Raw genomic sequence first — 14,170 nt, forward strand, 5'->3', positions numbered from 1 at the left:
TTTAAGTTCATATGCCCTCATCGTTACTGAGTTTCAGACTTCCTAAGTGTCCTGTACAATCCATGAGAGCGACACATTCAAAGTTACTAGGGTAATCCCTAAATTGTTCGCAAGGAATAGTCTGACTGAGTAGCGTACTATACCTGGAAAGAGCCGTTCCTTACACATTACTTTGAAGACGCCAGAGAAAATGACTCTTAATAATACCAACAAAATAATTTTTGTGTGCCTCGGTTGATCTCCTTCGAAAAAACAACTGATTGAAAAATTTCTTGGCAAATGAACTCTGTAAACAGGCAACCCATGATGTGCTGGAAACCTGTTTTAGCGACTGTCAGGTGTTTAGATTCTAAAAAAAATCTGGAGTGTTTGGACAATGGCGTAAGTTTTCTGGAATGTTCAAGATGATATGAATAGGAGATCTACTGATAATTTCTGATGTTCAGTTTTCGTCAATTGTGGGAGCATCAATGTGAAAACATAGTACAGGTATAGGTCACATCTGCAGCCACTCAGTTTGCGAATTTTGAAACTGTTTCTGGTATAGTTAGATTGAACTTTGGGTTGCGTGACACGTTACAAGAGTTTTGAGCGATCTTTGTACGGATGCTCAATGGTCTTGAATGCGTGTGCTGCGACAAAATGGATTCAATTAATAATCCCTGTTGATTAAGCAAGTGTATGGCATTTGTAGAAGCTTAGAGGTGCAGCATTAAAGACTGAAAAACAGAAAAGAACCGGTATGCTTTAGTTAACTCTTTCAAACATTATAATAACCAATGTATAATCAGTGCTGTGTATTTGTTTTGCTTTCTACTCGTAGACGGAGTTTATCAGTTTTGAAATTGCCACATATATTATAAAACTGGCACTTCTTTTTCCCTATAGATATTTCTCCATGAACAAATCTCTTGACATCCTGACCTCTTGAGGAATCGGCAAATTGTTTGTTTATTTTTAAATTCATAGTAAGTTTCAAATTGCACGCGTACGACTTTAAGCGCTTGTATAATAAATGCCCACAGGTATTTTCAGCTCGGTCAAATAAAATACACTGTATGGCTTAATATGTAATATTTCTTTGTGTCCTAACGATTTAACATGTTTCTCTAAAACTTTAAAACCGGTAACATTTCACAGCATTTTGGTGCCTTTGAAATGTTAGCAGTACTTGTTAACAACAGTTCGAAGTCGACAAGGTGAATACTAACTATGGTAAAAGTGGCAGGATTTCCAGCTTCAATTTGGTTTTCCTAGGGTAAGAAAAACCTCAGGGTAAGGTTGTTTTACACGAAAATAAAAGATTTTTAAGGTCAAGTTACAAATTAACAAGACCGACGTTTATTTTTGGAAATAGACCTAATTACAGTTAATTAGCTTCCGTTTTGTCGATAAATCTTGGGTTATTTTGAGCCGAACACATTGCAAAAGTACTCCGATTTTCTCAGAGGGTAAGGTTGCGTGTCCGAGCTTGAGACTTGGCATCTGCGACGGAAAGAGTTCGTGTAAAGACTTGAGAAGGTTGTTTTGACGAGGAGGTAGGCAATCAATCGACAGCAGCATCTGGAGTACCATTCTTGTCAACAACAAAATTATCCCATTTCGCTTCGCTTAACGCATATTAATCAGTTTCGCTTCGATTGGTTGAAAATTGATTTTCACTTGCTAAAATTCCAGAAGCCCCTCTCACGTTTTTACTTTTCAGCGAGACAGGGGCGCCAATCCGTTTCCCTGACTGGCAGCTCAAGAGTAACTACTTCGCGTTCGTTGCTGGCGCGGGTTATCGAATCGTTTAACACTGACTTGAGGTGGCACTCGCGGATCGGATTTTGCTCGACACTCATAATAAGTATGGCCTCTTCTATCACAGCTAAAACAAATAGGCACGCCTGAACTTGAGTGAAATCCCCAAGCTGGATAAACTGGACCTCTGCGTTGGCGAAACTGATTAAACTTTGGATTATTATGGAAGAAGCTTCAGTCAGTACAGAATGCCGCGGCTCGACTGATCACAGGCTCTCGCAAGTATGACCACATAACCCCTATTTTATTCGACCTCCACTGGCTTCAAAATAGTTCTGCTCACCCACAAAGCTCTTCACCAACAGCCCCCCATCTACATACAAGACCTGATACGCCGCTATTCAACTTCAAGAACGCTCCGGTCGTCGTACGCATTTCGCTTGTGTCATGTCAACTATAATCTAAAGTCGTATCGCTCCAGAGCTTTTGCTGTTTCGGCCCCAGAACTCTGGAACAAACTACCTGTCGACATCCGTTCTTGTGACAATTTAAATCTTTTTAAACGTAAACTTAAGACTCATCTTTTTTCGAATTATTTTAAACAGATATGATTTTTTTGAAACTTTGTAAAGCGCTTAGAACAGATCTGGATAAGCGCTATATAAGTAGTTATCAGTTATTATTATTATTATTATTATTATTATTATTATTATTATTATTATTATTATTATTATTATTATTATTATTGGAATTATTTGCAGGATGTTGAAATTCGACTCTAATCATTTGCTGAACATCCGACTTGCTAATATTTGAACCCTGTTTGCTCAAAGCATTGACTGTTTAATCTGTAAGTGCCCCAGCTTTGCTCAATTTTTCCACAATTTAGGCAGAAACTTGCTTAGCGTCGATAGTCGGTTGCTTTTCTGAACCTGACCTTTTTTGTGCGACCTTAAGAGCGATTTTTTAGGTTGAGAAGGGGTAGATGAAGGCATAGAAAAATTGCTAGAGGGGGATCTTATAGCTACGACTTCCCCCGCCGCACTTTGCTCGGCCAAGTCTTGATCCTTTTGCCTAACAAGCAGGACTGAACCTAGGGAAAGTCCTAATGAAGCAAGTTTCTCGACTGAGAGGAACTAAATTAAGTAGATACATTTACGAAAATAGACGAAAGTAACTATCGAACAAAAAGAGACTATACAGAAAACATAACTACTCTTACTGACTCAAATGAGCTAAGAACCGAACTGACTTTGCTTGCAAAGTTTAGTTTTCTCCTATGAGACTGTCTACTGATCCAAAAAAAATAAGATTACGAAAACAGATTCTCACCAATGCTGAAGTTTCCTCCACCAGATATGCAAAAGCATGCATTCTCCACCAAATATGCATGACACTCGCTTGACTCAGCAGAGAGACACCAGGAATCTTTAGGGTAGCTCTTTTTCATTCTTAAAGGAACTGGTTCTTCACTTCAGCAACTCGACGAAACTTCTACAACTATCCAGTTCCATTCTACGTCTACTCTACAAGTAATCGAAGCCTATTCTACTTAATTCTACATCTTTGCTACATCTTTTCTACAAGTATCACTCAAATCACACCTTACTTTATAGTGTGCTGTAAACATGTTTACAACTGTAATTCAACCAACGCCAGATAGTCCTAACCAGAGATAAGAATTGGTTTTACCGAAATACACTAACAGGAAAGAACAATACAACTGTTTTAAGAAAATAGACAGAAAGGGAAACCAATCAGGCTGATAAAATCCTTAGAGGTTTTGCCTTGATTTCAACCCTTGGGAAGGCCCAAGCCAAGGGTAAAGAAACTGGGTAAATCAGTCCACAGCACAGCTGTTAACTCTAATCTTTGAACACAGGAAAATGTCAAATAATCTGAAAAATATCCACCAAAACTATCGAATTGAAATAACAACTGTCATCTAAAATTAAAGTCGAAAACACACCCTTACGTTAGCTTCACAACACTTCCATTTTGTCGATAAATCTTGTGTTATTTGAGCCGAACACCCTGCAAAAGTTTTCCGATTTTTTTCAGAGGGAAGCGAAGCGAGTCCGAGCTTGAGATTTGGCATGGTGAATGTTTAATAACTATACGTAAGGCTATAAAGTAAAATTATCGAAAAAGGAGATACCATCAGCACTTTTGTGCCGTTAAATATAACTTATTTTTCGACGCTTGTTTTAGCGCTCTTTAAAGGTGGTTTTATACTGCCCGCTAGAATCACAAAATTAATAAATTTGAAAATGATTAGTAGAAGACAATAAACAATAATAGTTGTTCATAGTTTGTGTGAGGTTTGACTTTAACTGGAGTTATTTTAAGCATTTGGCAGTACTTCGTTCTGGCACCTTGTTTTAAAACTTCAGTTGGCCAAAAAACCGCACTTTGACCGCATTTTCAAAATTTTGCGAACCTCTGACAATTAAAAAGTCAATGGAACTTTAAAATGTGATTTTTTAAAATAGTTAACCAAAGGGTATTTTGGGACCAAATACGAGTGATTCGCCAAATTGGCCATTAACGGCGTATTCTTCGATCCTTACAGGCAGCCGCTATTAATACGGTTGAGAAATATCTATCAAAATTTATGATATTTACAAGAGAAAACTTCCCTTATTTACAGGAGGCCTTCCCTGAACGAGTAAATCTCTTTTGCATTACTCCAATGACTACTGTATAGACTTACTGACTGCAGAGTTTCTTCAAAATAAAACTTATTTTATTAGAACAATGCATTTGGTTTGACTTCTAGGATAATTCTACGAATACATGGAGTCTTAAGTTGACATCCTAATTCCTTGATCCGGCTCCGACAGCCTTACAAAATTAATAATGTGCTTGCACTCTTTACTAAACTACAGGATCATGAAATAAGGGAAAGTTCAAAAATCAAAGACACAGCTTTAACGTCTGTAGATTGGCATCTTATTCCTCGTCTAAAACCTATTAAAGAAATCAGCAAACAAAATTAAAATCAATAAAATAAAAGAAGAGAAGCATGGCAGAAACCCATGTTAAACACATATTGAAATAAACAAACTACAAGTATAAAATGATCACATGCCTGTGATCAGTGTTTGTTATGTCGGGTTTGTGAGCCAATTGCAAGGATCTATGATATATCCGTTTCCAAAAAAAAAAAAGAAGGAAAAGAAACCAATACTCTAAGTTTCGAGCAGTTTAGTTCATTGTGTTTGAAACCTGTGCTGTTAACTGAATATAAGTTGTCCACCAGGTTTAGATGCGAAACGAAACGACTTTTCTACAATCTAATTACAGACAATTCTCCCTAGTTTTTAAAAAAAAAATTCCTTTCAGTGACATTTTGATAATAAAATAAACAAACAAAAAAGATAATTCCTTGCAGATTTTTTCTCAAGATAACTCATTCAGCAACATCACATAATGAAACAGACCAATCGTAAAAGCTGCTGTTTCATTAAAAATAATCTTAAATATATCTTAAAATTTGCGTTGAAGTGATTTTTTATCTTCTGTAAGTTGACTATGTTTATGGAATAGCGATTGATGACTGTGCGCTCATTGTTTTATGTCGATCTCTCAATTAGGGAAAATCGTTCCTCGCCAACGATCACTGCAAAAGGACAACTGCGCTTAGCATTTTCAAGAAGCAATATTGTGCTGAGTACTAGTGCACTTACATCAATTAAATAATTACATAAAAAGACAAACCCCTCAAATCTGGAATAAAACTTGATTCAAGTAATTTACCAATTAGGATTTTAGCCTATTCCAGGACACAACTCAATTATCAGAATATCTAACTAGAAAACTGACTTTTCACACATCATCTTCGGTTTTCCAAGATCCCCTTCAGAAATTTAAAAAGGGATTCATAGTACGCTAACAAAGTTTTATTTGTTCCGATTTGTTTAGCTAAACAAGTTAGAAACAGGAGCCCAACTATCCAATTTAGATACCGTAGTTTCGCTTTCTTAGCGTCTTGGAACAATTTTCCGTGTTACGAAAGTCTCAAGTGGCTTTACCCTAAAGAAGCACTCTTAGATTCGAGATTCTCAGGCCATTCGCGCCTTTTCAAAAGATTTTCACCGACATGAGCTAAAAGTTTGAGTTTCCTGACAACTTGTTGTACATTACTTTATCAATACAAAAAAAAAAAAGGAAGCAAGTGACAACGAACATTTACCCATATGGATAAGAGAAATTGAGAAGAAAGTTGTGAGATCCTTCCTTATGATCTTCCCTTTTGTTTGTTTCTGAATGTTCTCTGACGCTTGATGATTTTAAAAAAGGTATTGGATGTTATACAACTGGTCACCTACCAAGATTGTCGACACGTAGTTCGTGTATAAAGGCTTTGTGTCCTCTGCCTTAGTCCCTCCGTTACTCCTTCTTCTTGAACACGTCTTTAGCCTTCCGCAACGTCTTCGTCTCCTTCTTTGTTGCGGCCGATCAAAAGCCTCCCCGTTTTCCACCAGAACGCATATCAGAAGTAACAACAAAGTCAACAGGATAAAGAGACGTTTTGAATCCATTCTTTTGTCTGAAATTGAGGAACGTGCAAAGCGTAGGTTACTTCCTGGCACCACGAATTCTAAAGTTTTTCTCGACGAGCGAGTTTAATTGTTGCTCACCAAATCTTGTCCTCGACCGCAGTGATGCAATCATTCGTGTGAAAATCCTTTTTAAAGACAATACTCGCCATGTGATTGGCCAATTACTACTGACCTCGCCGCTTCAGATCTGCTGCATTCTTGTCACTCAATATCTACAGACAACTGGTTCATTTGCTGTCACCCAATATTAACAGATAATTGGCTCAGTTTCAGTGTTAATTTAACTGGAACGGAGGAGGTCAACGGCTAACACGTTTACCATATTGAGTATGCAAAAGACGAAGGTCCATGATCATTATTTTACAATAATACGCTCCACGCATCCGTAGGTGTTTGCGGCCAATGTCCAATTCGCCGATTTCACCCCACAGAAGAATTGTTAATCTTCATGAGACTATGTGATGCGTTCGGTATAAAAAAAAAAGAAAGAAAAAAAAACAACATTATTTTTCTGACGGAAACTAGTGTTTAATTTATCCCTTAATAATAATATGCAGATCTATAAGAGCAAGTTGTTTATTGATTCTTTTTCAACCAATTCTAGTTTTGATGACGTTTCCTTCACAAGTTTCTCCTTGGATTTTCACAGCCAAGAACATCACGTAAGTTGAAATGGTTCAGAGGAGAGCAGTTCAATAGGTCCTTTCGCGTTACAATCGTATAAGGACAATGTGTCTGATATGCTGAATTTCATGGGCTGGCAGACATTGCAATCTCGAAAAACAGTTGCCCGCTTGTCTTTGCTCTGCAAGTTCAGAGCTAACTTGACATATGCAGAAAATGCTGAAATTCACCCAGTTACATATCTTTCTGCAAGCTCATCTGGTCATGCTTATAAGTTACCCACTATTAGTTGTGATGTTTATAAGTTTTCTATTTTTCCAAAGAACCTTAGTGGATTGGAACAGACTGCCAAGACAAGTAGCTTAGGCAAAATCGCTTGAGTCTTTTAAGGAAGCTATCTCTACGATTGATAAATTCACATTTTGTGTATTTATTGTTATTATTGTTACTCTTTTTTTAGTTGTTAGCGCAGTCCTGTATATTCAGTATTAAACTTGAGCTTATATGGTAAATAAATAAATAAGTAAAAAATAAATAAATAAATAAACTTGTTGTGCAAAACTTGATGTCTTTAAAAAAATGGCTCCACATTTTTAAAACAACACACACACAATTCAGTCTGTGGCAAATTACACAATCCCCTTTTGATATTTTTGAAACGCACCGAACATGTTTTTCAGCAAAATAAGGCCGACTGACTGTATAATCAAAGTAAACTTTGCTGGAAAGCCGGTCATCTTGCGAAATGTTACTCCAGATTACTTCCGAAACCAAAACATACTGTATAGAAGCAGAGTTGCACACTTGCACAGCTCACGAAGCAAAGTAGACACATCACAAAGGTTTTTACTATTGATGGTATATTGTCTTGCATAAACGAGGAGTAATGTCCCTGTGATTATGGTGACGAGCCTGTTAAGTATCCATCCAGTGATCAATTGACTGTTTCCTAACGTTTCGCGCACATAGAAAATCAGTCTATAATCTCTTAGATAGTCTGAAATGTGAGCCATCTGCTTCCCGTAACCCAAGCGGTCTCTTTTTCAAATATAAATGCTTTATGGAAGAATTAAAAAGTCAAAATAGTGTCAAATGTTACCTGAGGTTGTCCACAAATCGTCAACATAGAATCGAAATGCTTCAAGAGCCGACAAATTACGCTAAGAGGACAAGCTAATTGCTTAACCTTTGCTATAATCTATTTTTTCCAAAATGTGCTTTGCTGACCATAAAGCTCAAGTTATTTTAGGCAACATGGCTAAGCGAAGGGAAAGCTTTCGGCATAGTTCAAATGTCAATGGGTAACTTTGTAAGCATTTGTGTTCTTTCATCTTTGGCGATAAATGACCGTCATTAATCGTTTCCTGCCAGACATTATAGGACCGCTTTGTTAAAAAAACAAAAACAAAAAAAACAAAAAAAAAACATCATAGCATCGTTGTTTGTGAAACATATCGATCTTATATTGGAATAATCAAAATGGTTCAAGAGCCAACAAATTACCCTCAGAGGCAAGCTAATTGCTTAACCTTTGCTATAATCGATTTTCCCAAAACGTACTTTGTTGATCATGAATTATTTTAAGCAAAATGGCTAAACTCCAACAACTGCCCTTTGGGGAAATAACGAAGGGAAAGCTCTCTCAATTTAAATACCAATCGGTAACTTTTCGTCCGTTTTGTGTTCTTTTATCTTTGGCGATTAATCACCGTCATTTACCGTTTCCCGCCAAACATTACAGTGCCGCTTTGTTGGGTTTCCCGGTATTTAGCCTAAAAAAAAAAAAAAAAAAAAAAAAAAAAGAAAACATGTTGATCTTATGTTGGAATAAACTAAGGAAATGGTCTCTAGTTTTATTTTATTACTACTACTACTACTACTACTACTACTACTACTACTACTACTACTAAATATAGAGTTTATTTATGGCTTCTTGATAGATGTAGATCTGTAAAGGGGTTTCTTTTTTCCAATACTTTTTTAATCAATTCCTGTTTTAATGCCTTTTTTTTTTTTATAAAATACCAATTTCTCATACCGAGAGTCGCAAATCGATGATGGTCACATTTTGGTAAAGCTAATGAGATTACGTTCTTTTAACTTAAATTTTCAGTTAAAGCATCCAAACAAATAATATGTTTTTAGGAGGCTACACAACGGTCTGGAAACACTAGTAACAATATTTTATTAAGCGTTCTTGTTGTGTGCCCCCGTTTACTTCAGATTACTTGAGATTACTTGTCGAGGAAAACATACTCTAGTACAGCCCGCCTAACTTTAGCAAAGACAGCCGCCTGTCTGCGTAGTTCCCCTATTTTAATCCACCATAGTAGTTTAATCCCGCGGAGTACTCCCCGTGGGAACACTAAACAAAGTTTTATAAGGGGAAGCTCTGCCAAAATTTAACATTTAAGTATCCACAGTTAAGATGACTCGCACCATTGTACAGCATATTTTCTAGCACTTACACTTAGGCGGATCAATACTACCACTCTTTATCGGTTGATACCAGAACAACTTCAAAGTCATTTTTTCGACAAAATAGATCACCATAACAACAGTATAACCTCTTATATTAAGAACAATTCACAAGTGGCAATAGCTCGCTGACCCCTTATCGTTTATTAAAGGATGTAATTAGCATTTTTGGATACATTTTTTCTTGGAACGATAAAAAGTAGGGGGTTCTGAGCCACCTTAAATCTTCGGAAATTCAAGATAAAACTAAAGGAAGGAACCACATTAGCCCAAACTGATGCATGATCCGTCACGTACTCAGTGATCTAAAAATAATGACTAATGGAGTTAAACACTTCAATCATAGCTTTACAGATGACGCACCGTTAACGCTTAACCTGGCAAGTGGTATCCATATCCAGACATACTGACTAAACTACCCTAGGAAAAACAAATTAGAGCTGTAAATCCTGCCACTTTTACCATGGGTAGTATTCACCTTGTGGAGTCCGCTAGTTGCGAACTGTTGTCAACTAGTATTGCTAACATTTCAAAGGCACCAAAATGCTGTGCAATGTTACCGGTTTTAAAGTTTTAGAGAAACATGTTAAATCGTTAGGACACAAAGAAATATACATATTAAGCCATACAATGTATTTTACTTGACCGAGATGCAAACACCTGTGGGCATTTGTTATACAAGCGCTTAAAGTCGTACGCGTGCAATTTGATACTTACTATGAATTTAAAAATAAACAAACAATTTGCCGATTCCTAAACAGGTCAGGATGTCAAGAGATTTGTTCATGGAGAAATATCTACATGGAAAAAGAAATGCTAATTTTATAATATATGTGGCAATTTCAGAACTGATAAATTCTGTCTACGAGTAGAAAGCAAAACAAATACGCAGCGCTGATTATATATTGGTTATTATAATGTTTGAAAGAGTTAACTAAAACATACCGGTTTTGTTCTGTTCTTCCGTCCTTAATGCTGCACCACTAACTTTCTACAAATGCCATACATTTGTTTAATCAACAGAGGTTATTAATTGAATTCATTTTCTCGCAGCACACGCATTCAAGACCATTGAGCATCGGTACAAAAATCCTTCAAAACCCTTGTAACGTGTCACGCAAGCCAAAGTTCAATCTAGCTATACCAGAAACAGTTACAGAATTCGGAAACTGAGTGCCTGCAGATATGACCAACACTACGTTTTCACATTTATGCTCCCACAATTGACGAAAACTGAACATCGGAAATTATCAGTAGATATCCTATTCATTTCATCTTGAACATTCCAGAACACTTACGCCATTGGCCTAACACTCCAGATTATTTTCGGAATCTAAGCACATGTCAGTCTCTAAAACAGGTTTCCAGCACATCATTGGGTGCCTGATTACAGGGTTCAATTTCTTAGCACTCTTTCCATCAGTTGTTTTTTCGAAGGAGGTCAACCGAGGCACACAAAAATTCCAGAGTGATTTTTTTCTGGCGTCTTCAAAGTAATGTGTAAGGAACGGCTCTTTGCGGCTATATTACGCTACCCACTCAGACTATTCCTTGCGGACAATTTAGGGATTACCCTAGTAATTTTGAATGTGTCGCTCTCAAGGATTGTACGAAAGATATCACTGGGCACTTAAAAGGTCTAAACACAGTACGATGACGGCATAGGAACTGAAATGAAATTGCTGTTAGCTTGACCGGTAATTTCTTTAGAGGCTTCCTGTGTTTTTTTCCACCTCTTTTCGACGTAGTTGCGAGTCCAAGCTTGAGACTTGGCATGGGGAATGTTTAATAACTATAGGTTAAGGCTGTAAAATAAAATCAATGAAAACGGAGAAACCGGACCACATTTGTGCCGTTAAATATTACATATATTTCGCCGCTTGTTTTAGCGCTCTTCAAAGGTGGTTTTATAGTGTCCGCTACAATCAAAAAAATTAATAAATTTGAAAATGTTTAGTAGTGGACAATAAACAAGATCAGTTGTTCATAGTTTGTCTAAAGTTTGACTTCAACTGGAGTTATTTTAAGCATTTGGCACTGCTTCGTTCAGGCCTTCCCTGAACGCAAAAATCTCTTTTGCCTTACTCCAATGACTACTGTAGGCATACTAACTGCAGAGTTTCTTCACAATAAAACTCATTTTATTAGAACAATGCATTTGGTTTGACTTCTAGAATAATTCTACGAATACATGGAGTCTTAAGTTGACATCTTAATTCATTGAACCGGCTCCGACAACCTTACAAAATTAAAATGAGCTTGCACTCTTTACTAAACTACAGGATTATGAAAAATGCTTGATATTTAAAATGGGAAAGTTCATAAATCAAAGACACAGCTTTAACATCTGAAGACTGGCATCTTTTTTCTCGTCTGAAGCCTATTAAGGAAATCAGCAAAAGAAATTAAAATCAACAACACAAAAGAAGAGAAGGGTGCCAGAAACCCATGTTAACCACATATTGAAATAAACAAACTACAAGTATAAAATGATCACATGCCTATCATCTGTGTTTGTTATGTCGGCTTTGTTAGCCAATTGCAAAGATCTATGATATCCGTTTCCAAAAAAAAAAAAAAAAAAAAAAACAATACTCTATTTCGAGCAGCCGGTTTAGTTAACTGTGTTTGAAATCTGTGCTGTTAACTGAATATAACTGTTTATTTTGTCCATCTTTGGTGTTAATTAATCCACCAGTTTTAGTTGCGAAACGAAACGACTTTTCTACAATCTAATAGGCCATTTTACAGTTGTGTGCTTTGTGTACTGGCCTTGCGTTGGAAGCGAGGCTGGGGGTGACCTTGTTTTCATACAAACCTCACTGCTTTTATATGTAAATGCAAACTAGTTAGCATAAGAACAGCATGATCTACTTTTGAAAAACAGTGAGTTCTGTATCAAAACAAGGTCACCCCAGCCTTGCTTCCAATGCAAGGCCAGGTCACTTAGTACACAACTGTAAAATGGCCTAGTTTTTTAAATAATGTTCATTTCAGTGACATCTTTATAATAAAATAAACAAACAAAAAAGATAACTCCTTCCCGATTTTTTCTCAAGATAGCTCATTCAGCAACATCATTCAATAAAACAGACCAATCGTGAAAGCTGCTCTTTCATTAAAAATAGTCTAAAATATATCTTAAAATTTGCGTTTGGGCAATTTTTTCTTCTGCAAGTTGACTTTGTTTATGGAATAGCGATTGACGACTGTGCGCTCATTGTTTTATGTCGATCTCTCAATTAGGGAAAATCGTTCCTCGCCAACGATCACTGCAAAAGGACAACCGCGCTTAGCGTCTTCAAGAAGCAATGTTGTGCTGAGTACTTGTGCAATTACATCAATAAAATGATTACATAAAAAGACAAACCCCTCACATCTGGATTAAAACTTGACTCAGGTAATTTACCAATTCGGATTTTAGATTATTCCAGAACACAACTCAATTATCAGAATATTTAACTAGAAAATTGACTTTTCACACGTCATCTTCGGTTTTCCAAGATCCCCTTCAGAAATTTAAAAAGGGATTCATAGTACGCTAACAAAGTTTTATTTGTTCCGGTTTGTTTAGCTAAACATTTTAGAAACAGGGGCCCAACCCTTCAATTTAGATAGCGTAGTTTCGCTTTCTGAACGTCATGAAACAATTTTCCGTGTGACGACAGTTTCAAGTGGCTTTACGCTTTACACGCTTAGATTTGAGATTCTTAGGCCATTCGCGCCTTTTCAAAAGATTTTCACCGACATGAGCTGAAAGTTTGAGTTTCCTGACAACATGTTGTAAATTACTTTTGCAATACAAAAAATAAAAAGAAGCAAATGACAACGAACATTTACCCATATGGATAAAGGAAATTGAGAAGAAAGTTGTGAGATCCTTCCTTATGATCTTCCCTTTTGATTGTTTCTGAATGTTCTCTGACGCTTGATGATTTTAAAAAAGGTATTGGATGTTATACAACTGGTCACCTACCAAGATTGTCGACACGTGGTTCGTGTCTAAAGGCTTGGTGTCCTCTGCCTTAGTTCCTCCGTTACTCCTTCTTCTTGAACACGTCTTTAGCCTTCCGCAACGTCTTCGTCTCCTTCTTTGTTGCGGCCGATCAAAAGCCTCCCCGTTTTCCATCAGAACGCATATCAGAAGTAACAACAAAGTCAACAGGATAAAAAGACGTTTTAAATCCATTCTTTAGTCTTAATTTGAAGAATGTGCAAAGCGTACGTTACTTCCTGCTATCACGAATTCTAAAGTTTTTCTCGACGAGCGAGTTTAATTGTTGGCCTAGCCTAGCTCACCAAATCTTGTCCTCGACCGCAGTGATGCAATCATTGGTGTGAAAATCCTTTTTAAAAAGAATACTCGCGATGTGATTGGCCAATTACCACTTACCTCGCCGCTTCAGGTCTGCTGCATTCTTCTCACCCAATATCGACAGAAAACTGGTTTATTCGTTGTCACCCAATATTAACAGATAATTGGCTCAGTTTCAGTGTTAATTTAACTAGAAAGGAGGAGGTCAACGGCTAACACGTTTACCATATTGAGTATGCAAAAGACGAAGCATTATTTTACAATAATACGCTCCACGCATCCGTAGGTGTTTGCGGCCAATGTCCAATTCGCCGATTTCACCCCACAGAAGAATTGTTAATCTTCATGAGACTATGTGATGCGTTCGGTATAAAAAAAAAAAAAAAAAAAAGAAAGAAAAAAATCAACATTATTTTTCTGATGGAAACTAGTGTTTAATTTATCC

The 14,170-nt window shown here is 36.8% G+C and overlaps 1 long non-coding RNA gene across 3 annotated transcripts; it reads right to left on the reverse strand.

Moving 5' to 3' along the window:
- Positions 1 to 4,474: 4,474 nt before the first annotated feature.
- On the reverse strand, positions 4,475 to 13,955 carry LOC146451088 (uncharacterized). 3 transcript variants are annotated; one of them, XR_014860118.1, is made up of 3 exons: positions 13,641 to 13,954; positions 6,075 to 6,295; positions 4,475 to 4,713 (listed from the first exon to the last, which is right to left on the reverse strand). It is a non-coding gene; the product is annotated as an uncharacterized LOC146451088 (long non-coding RNA). The 3 variants fall into 3 exon arrangements; XR_014860117.1 differs by lacking the exon at positions 13,641 to 13,954 and adding an exon at positions 6,329 to 6,718; XR_014860116.1 differs by lacking the exons at positions 4,475 to 4,713; positions 6,075 to 6,295 and adding exons at positions 11,536 to 11,790; positions 13,387 to 13,607 and having other exon boundaries at positions 13,641 to 13,955.
- Between the last annotated feature and the right edge of the window lie 215 nt (positions 13,956 to 14,170).

This window comes from Pavona decussata, unplaced genomic scaffold (assembly GCF_977016875.1).
Source record: "Pavona decussata unplaced genomic scaffold, jaPavDecu1.1 SCAFFOLD_402, whole genome shotgun sequence".
Lineage (NCBI taxonomy): Eukaryota > Metazoa > Cnidaria > Anthozoa > Scleractinia > Agariciidae > Pavona > Pavona decussata.